Consider the following 7,802-nt stretch of genomic DNA (forward strand, 5'->3'; position numbering starts at 1 on the left):
TAACAAAAGGTGAACAAAAACGTTTAAAGCTGAGCATTTTCCCCTTTGGCCTCTTCAATAACTTCAACCACAACGGGCAAAGGCTTTGAAGAAGGAGTGATCGGGGCCGGAGACTCGGGGACAGCAGGAAGGGGCACATCGACAAGTTTACTCTCGACTACCATCTTTATGACGTCGAAGCAAGGATCATCCAGGGGCACTTGTTAGAGGAGGTTGCATTGGGCAATCGCTTGGTTGAAACCAAGAACACGTTCGTTAACAACTTCTTCCCCCAAGAATTTATTTTCATCCTCTAGTTTCTATACTTTACCATGTAAGGAGTTTCGCTCGGTCAAAAGATTGTCCCTTTCAGTGACCAAGTCCTTATTCTTGTCGCATGAACGTTCAAGATCCAACTTCAAGTCATCATTGGATCTTTGCAACAAATGGGCGTTGTGGCGAGCCTCAGCGAGTAGGGTCTTGGCTTTCTTTTTCTCGTCTTCAGAACCCTTCCCGACTTCCTCCAACCGAAGGGTAAGCTCTTCATTCAACTTAAGAACAACATCAAGCCTCTCCTGAAGTGCTGCTAACTCCACAGCTGAGCCAGCTCCCCTCCTATCAACAACGTAGGCCATGCACACGCTGGATTGAATATTGAGTTCATAGGCCATGTCAGAGGCCTCCTTTCCCGATATCTTCTTGAAAAACCCCTTTTCCTCAGGGGTAAGGTTGAATTGAACCCGACGGGCCACCCAAAGATTTTGGTATAATGAATGAATTAGATATATTCTGGTTTATATTGTGTTCTTGATCAATTTTTTGAATGAATCTGATTGGATATATCTATTGTATGAGTGCAAACTGCTAATTCACTATCATACACATCATTGCATACTCATACTCATACTCATTTGATGATTCTTATTTCTTCACAATTGTGATGTATCACTGAACTAACACTCAATGTAGTTGAGAAAGTTGTGATTTGCAGGTCTATTACTAAATATGACAAGTATTATGAACATACCAGTGGTATCTAAGATGGACGAGCAAATGCTCTGCAGAAGTTAATCGATTGCAAAAATAGTGAAATTGATTATCACATAAGAATGTGGTTTGATTTTCGTACTGCTGAATTGTCAATTCTGAAGTTATATGATTTCATGCATTCTAATACTCATTACTTCATATCCGCTGTTAATCAATTTTGAGTATTCTGAATATTACACACAAAAGTTAATCATTACTTTTACTCTGATAGTACATGTCAATATACATGTTACATGCTTGAAATAAGTTCTGCATTTTCATGATCCGTTACTTTGATTGGACTATACAATGTTAACTGTTTTTGTTAGCTCTGTTACTAAACTAAGTTTTGCATTGGGAGTGTTTGAAAAGAGCTACTGCATAATGATAGGGGGAGCATCAATTTCTACCATTAATATGTAAAATACATATTGATGTATCTCTGTATGTACTTTTATTCCTGTTATTTCATATCTTTTTTTATAATGCCCAAAGGGGGAGAAATAGGAAATAACATTGGAAATAAACTGGGAAAATAGTTTCTGGTTGTACATCATCGAAAAAGGGGGAGATTGTTGATAGGGGGCAATGTGAAAGCTAAACCTAATCCTTGTGTGTTTTTTATGATGACAACAATAGAAATATTTCTATATGTTTCTTGCACAACAACTGAAACGTTTTTTAATATGCATAGCTGCATTTATATGTTTGTTTGTGCTTGAACTGTTTGGTTTGCATACTTACTATGGTTATACATGTGTTTATATCTGTAGTATGCATATTCATGTTTTTAAGTGTCAAAACTACTTGCACAAAACATATCTATATGAAATAATCGATTACAGTGTGTATATAATCAATAAAGTTTATCAGATATCAACTAATGCTTTATTGTGGCAAACTACAAGTTTTAACCGATTACATTATATGTATAATCGATTAAAACTCGTGCCTTTGCTAACACCTGTTTGCTGAGTGCAGTTATGAATTTTTAGTAGAAAAAGTTTTCAAAAAATGCTTAAGTGTAATATTTAACGATTACACAATTTCCTTAATCAGTTAAATATGGTACACATTGAAAATTGTTTTCATGTTAAGTCTTAACTGTCATAACAGTCATATTTTGAAATGTTTTGACTTTCAATAAGTGTGTAATCGATTACATTAATTTCGTAATCAGTTAAATCTATTTTGATGTGACTCTAGTATATCACTTTTAAATGCGTAACCGATTACATTAATTTTGTAATCGATTAAAAAGCGTCAAACATGAGAAAATCTATATATTGATGCATAACACTCTGCATTGATAACTTTTGAGCATTCAATCTTTAATATCTGATATAAGAGAGTCGAGATAAGATTTTGCAGGTGTGTTGTTTCTCCAAGAATCAAGAAACGAAAGTTTTGCAGATATGAAGGATTCTTTAAGGATTGCTTGATACTTTCATTGGTTGATCAATCATCCGCACTCTAAGGTGTATTCCTTCCAAATCAGTACTATGTTACAAATGTATTAGGAAAGATTTTAAACATGTAAAATTTAGAAATCTCGTATCTTTAATATAGTTACACATATAATCGATTATGTGATGGAATAATCGATTATCATGAGCTTTCTTGAAAAACCATTTCGCTCTGGAATAATCGATTATTACTTTAAATAATCGATTATCACTGGTCCTAATGAGAACTGCCCAAGTCCCTCAAATAATCGATTGTTCCTGAGGATAATCGATTATCACTTTTTTGAAAAATCTTATAACCGACTTGAATAATCGATTATCACTAACAATAATCGATTATCACTGGCAGTTGTAATGTGTCTTTTCAAAATCAGACCAGTTGGCTATATATAGTTGTTTTAAAACCCTTAGAGGGTTAACTTGAGATTTTTGAGAGTACAATGTAATCTGAGGAAATTCCAAAAAGCTAGTTCATTACATTGTCTGGTCTTGTGAATAGGAGAAGCTCACGCTTTGTGTGTCAAAGGTCGGAGCGATTCTCTTCAAGTTGGCAAACCTGTTATCTTCTAGTTCACTGGTCGAAGGAAGATTGTTTTTGCACTGTTCCAATTCGTTAGTCGAAGGAAAGTGTAGGTTGTTCGCTGCAAGTTCGTTGGACGAAGGAAGCTCCCTTCCGGTTCGTTCGTCGAAGGAAGGTTTCGTCTTTATATTTAAATTCACTTTATTGTAATCTGTTAAAACCAATTTTAGTGAAAATGTTAATCACTTTTTACAGTGATTAAAACCTGGACGTAGAATCTTTTGATCCGAACCAGGATAAAAATTTTGTGTGTGAATTTTTCTACTCCCTACACTCTTTATATTTTTCGCACATCAACTGTTCGATAAAATTTCTCTAAGATAATAAATTTTCTAAAAATGGACTATCTTAACTTGATTTGTGACCGTAACACACTTTCCGCTTATTTTATTTCGTTGCGTGACTCTACGATATCGGTTGTCCTGATACTGATAATTGGTATCAGAGCTTGCTTTGATATTCTTTCAAATTTTTTGAAAATGGTCGGTCATCAAACTTAAGTGTATGCCGAAGGTGCTTCCATCAACAGACCACCACTTTTTACTAGTGATAACTATGCATTCTGGAAAGTCATAATGGAAATATTTATGGGGTCTGTTGACAAAGGCATCTGAGAAGCCATACAAAATGGTCCTTATATTCCAAAAAGTATTGTTGATGGTGTAGAAGTAGAAAAGCCATACTTTAACTGAACTGTTGAGGAAAATAGAAGAGCCCAATTTGATATTAAGGCTCGTAATATTATTTCATCTGCTGTTGTACTTGATGAATTCTATAGAATTTTAGTTTGTAAGACAGCACAGGAGATGTGGGAGGTCCTCAGAGTCACACATGAGGGTACAAATGACGTGAAGCACGCAAGGAAGAACACGCTCATCCAGGAGTATGAGATGTTTAGAATGCAACCTGGAGAAACAATTTCAGATGTTCAAAAGCGCTTCACTCACATTGTGAACCACTTGAGAGGGTTGGGTAAGACTTTTGACACTGATGAATTGAATGTAAAAATATTAAAATCATTGGACACGTCTTGGCAACCAAAGGTGACTGCCATCTCAGAGTCTCAAAACCTCACTCAGATGTCAATGGCGATTCTCTTTGGAAAGCTTCGTGAGCACGATCTTGAGTTGAACAAATTAACTGCAGAAGAGGATTAAGGCAAAAGAAAGACGTTTGCCTTCAAATCTGAAATTTCTAAGGGAAGAAGTTCCAAAAAAATTGAAGATGATGATTCCGATGATGAGGAAAACATGAGAGCAAAAGGAAAAGATAAGTACCATGGAGAAAGAAAAGAAAGTCAAGGTTCTCCATCAAGCGTCAAGTGCTATGGATGCGGAGAAAGAGGACACGTGAAGACTGACTGTCCTAAGAACAAGAAAAGTGAAGAAAAGAAAGAAAGAACATTTCCCAAGAAGAAGAAAGCTTACATAGCATGGGATGAAAACGCTTCTAGTTCTTCAAGCGCTAGTGCATCAGATGAGGAAGCAAATCTTTGTTTGATGGCAGACTTAGAAAATGTTGGAAGCCAAGTAAGTGATTCTAGTTTTGAGTCAAGTGATCAATTTGATCTACAAAAGGCCTTTCTTGCATTGTTAAATGAATCTGAAAAACTAGATGCTGCTCATAAAATTTTGAAAAATGAGTTTAACGATTTGCAAATTAAATATGAGAAAGCATTAGATGAAGAAGTGGTATTAAGAAATAAAGTTAGTAATCTAGAAACTAAACTGTCTGAGTCTAATGCAAATGAACAACCTATTGAATGTTTATCTTGTAAGAGTCATATGTTTGATATTGTCATTCTTGAAAATCTACTTGCAAAGGCATCCAAGCCTAACTCATATGCTAAAACTATCTTTGAAAGAAGCAATAATAGTAGTAAGAACATGCATCATCATGAAAAGTATAAAGTTAAGATAACTCGTAGAGTTTGGGTTGAAAAAGGGACTTTTGGGAAAAATAAGGGCATGATGTTTGGTATTTTTATTGCATGAAGCATGGTCATACATCAAACAAATGCAACATTAAACACTTTGGAATTCCAAATGGAAAATATGCATGGGTCAAAGTTGTGAAATAATGTTTGCTTGCATATACTAACCCCAAGGACCCATAATGAGATTGGGGACCTAAATTCTTGCTTAATTTGTATTGTAGGAACCTACAAAGTCAAAGAAGTCATTGTGGTACCTTGATAGTGGATGTACCTTGATAGTGGATGTTCAAGACACATGACCGGTGACAAAAAGAAGTTCATCTCTTTTGAGAAAAAGAAGCAAGGATTTGTAACATATGGGGATAACAACTAAGGGAGAATAATTGGAACCGGAAACAAAAGGTCGGAGCGATTCTCTTCAAGTTGGCAAAGTTGTTATCTTCCAGTACATTGGTCGAATAAAGATTTTTTCTGCATTGTTCTGATTCGTTGGTCGAAGGAAAGTGTAGGTTGTTCACTTTCGGTTCATTGGTCGAAGGAAGCTCCCTTCCGGTTCGTTCGTCGAAGGAAGGTTTCATCTTTATATTTACATTCACTTTATTGTAATCTGTTAAAACCAATTTTAGTGAAAACATTAATCACTTTTTATAGTGATTAACAACTGGACATAGAATCTTTTGATTCGAACCAGGATAAAAATTTTGTGTGTGAATTTTTCTACTCCCTACACTCTTTATATTTTCCGCACATCAACTATTTGATAAAATTTCTTTAAGAAAATAAATTTTCTAAAAACAGACTATCGTAACTTGATTTGTGATCGTAACACGCTTTCCGCTTATTTTATTCCGCTGCGTGACTTTACGATACCAGTTGTCCTGATACCGACATGTTCCTATATTAGATTTGGAGTTGGAGAGGAGATTACATTGAGAGAGGGTCTCTATAAGTCTTGCTATATAACTTAATCTTTATATTAGAAGGTCTTTCAATCTCAGGTTGATTAAAAGGGACTAAATGTAGGCATTGAGACCGAACCAGTATAAAAATCCTTGTGTTTATTTTCTACCCCTTGACTCTTTTACTGCATGATTTTCTTATTGTCTTGTGTATTTAAAAAAGCGCTAAAAATTTTCCAAAAATTAATAAAAGAATGTATTTTCAATAAAAACCAATTCACCCTCTTAGCGTTGAGATATAAAACCTAACTATTCATATATATATATATATATATATATATATATATATATATATATATATATATATATTAATCTTCTAATATTCCATAATATATTCTTCAATTTCCACTTATTTATAAAATATTTTACAAATAAAACTCAAATACTTATATTTTCTAAAAAATATTTATCTTTTCTAAAATTATTAAATAAACAGTTATTTATTTAAAAAGATAATAATAAAAATATTAATGAAATAAAAATAAACTTAAAAAAAACATGACAATGTCAATTATAAATAAGCTTGAAGAATGGTTCTTCGTGGAATGGAGAAATCGTGGAATGGAGAAAGAAACATATCCTCTAAATCTTGAAAACTCATTCAAATTCTTCCACTTAATTATCGATTATATGATTCGGTTGGTCAAAATCTATCAAAAAAACAACTATGATAACCTTGTTGACAAATATTATCAACAAATATTTAATCCACAATTACACAATTCCCATCTATAAATCAAATATCAATATCATTCACTAATATTCTTTAATAATTACATGGATCTTCGTCGATAAATTCAATATTTATAATATTATAAATATTTTTAAAGTCAATGTGAAATGATAATGAGATGACAGTTGGAAATTCACATCAATTAAAAATGAAAAAATTAAATAATATATAAAAAAAACACTCATAAACTTATTCTTATTGTTTTAATTAAGATTTGATTAAAGATGTTATCAGTATCTTACGCGAAGTAAAATCATCTCTCGTTAACGTCTCGAGTAAATCTTCTCTCATAATATTCATCAAATCAATAAAATAAAATAAATGACTAAATGACTAAGATTTTATCAGCTTTCAATTTAAAGCAAAAATGACCGTGATGAAATGGGACCGAAGAGTTGAATATAAGAGACACTATTTTTGAATACTGTTTTGATCAACTATTTTTTTATTTAATTATTTTAAGAAAAAATATAAATAATTTTTTGAAAAATATAAAACTATAATTAACTTTTATATAAATTAATTTATAAAAAATCTTATATTAATTTTTTAAAGAAAAATTTAATTTCCCACAAATATGTTTATTTATTTTAAAAAAGTACTTTTAATCTCTAATAAAATGATTTGACGTGGTGCAAAACAAATTTAGTTGTCCATATTGTCAAAATGAAATTGCAAGTGGTGGAACTATCTTACCGAAAATACCGAACTCATGTCCTTACTTTATTTTTGAGCTCTCTATTTCACAACAGAGACATAGCTATACTATCTACAAAAAAGAATATATTATTCTATATTTAGTATGTATCGAAATTGGGTGATTAACAAAGTAGAGAGGAGCATTAGAAGCTTACCGTTCGGGTCATCTCACAAAACCTACGAAACGCTCTCTGAGAATCCCTAGTCCTAAATCGAGCGGTGAGGAATGTTCTTCGTGAACTCTCACTCTTGTCCACAAAACCTAAGGAATGCTCTCCGAGAACCCCTGGTCCTAAACCGAGCAGTGAGGAACGTTCTCCGTTAACTCTCACTCTCGTCCATAAAACCCAGGGAACACTCTCCGAGAACCCCTGGTCCTAAATCGAACAGTAAGGAACGTTTTCCATAAACTCTCACTCTC

This window comes from Vigna umbellata, chromosome 2, assembly GCF_029865625.1.
Source record: "Vigna umbellata cultivar VRB3 chromosome 2, Vumbellata_1.0, whole genome shotgun sequence".
Lineage (NCBI taxonomy): Eukaryota > Viridiplantae > Streptophyta > Magnoliopsida > Fabales > Fabaceae > Vigna > Vigna umbellata.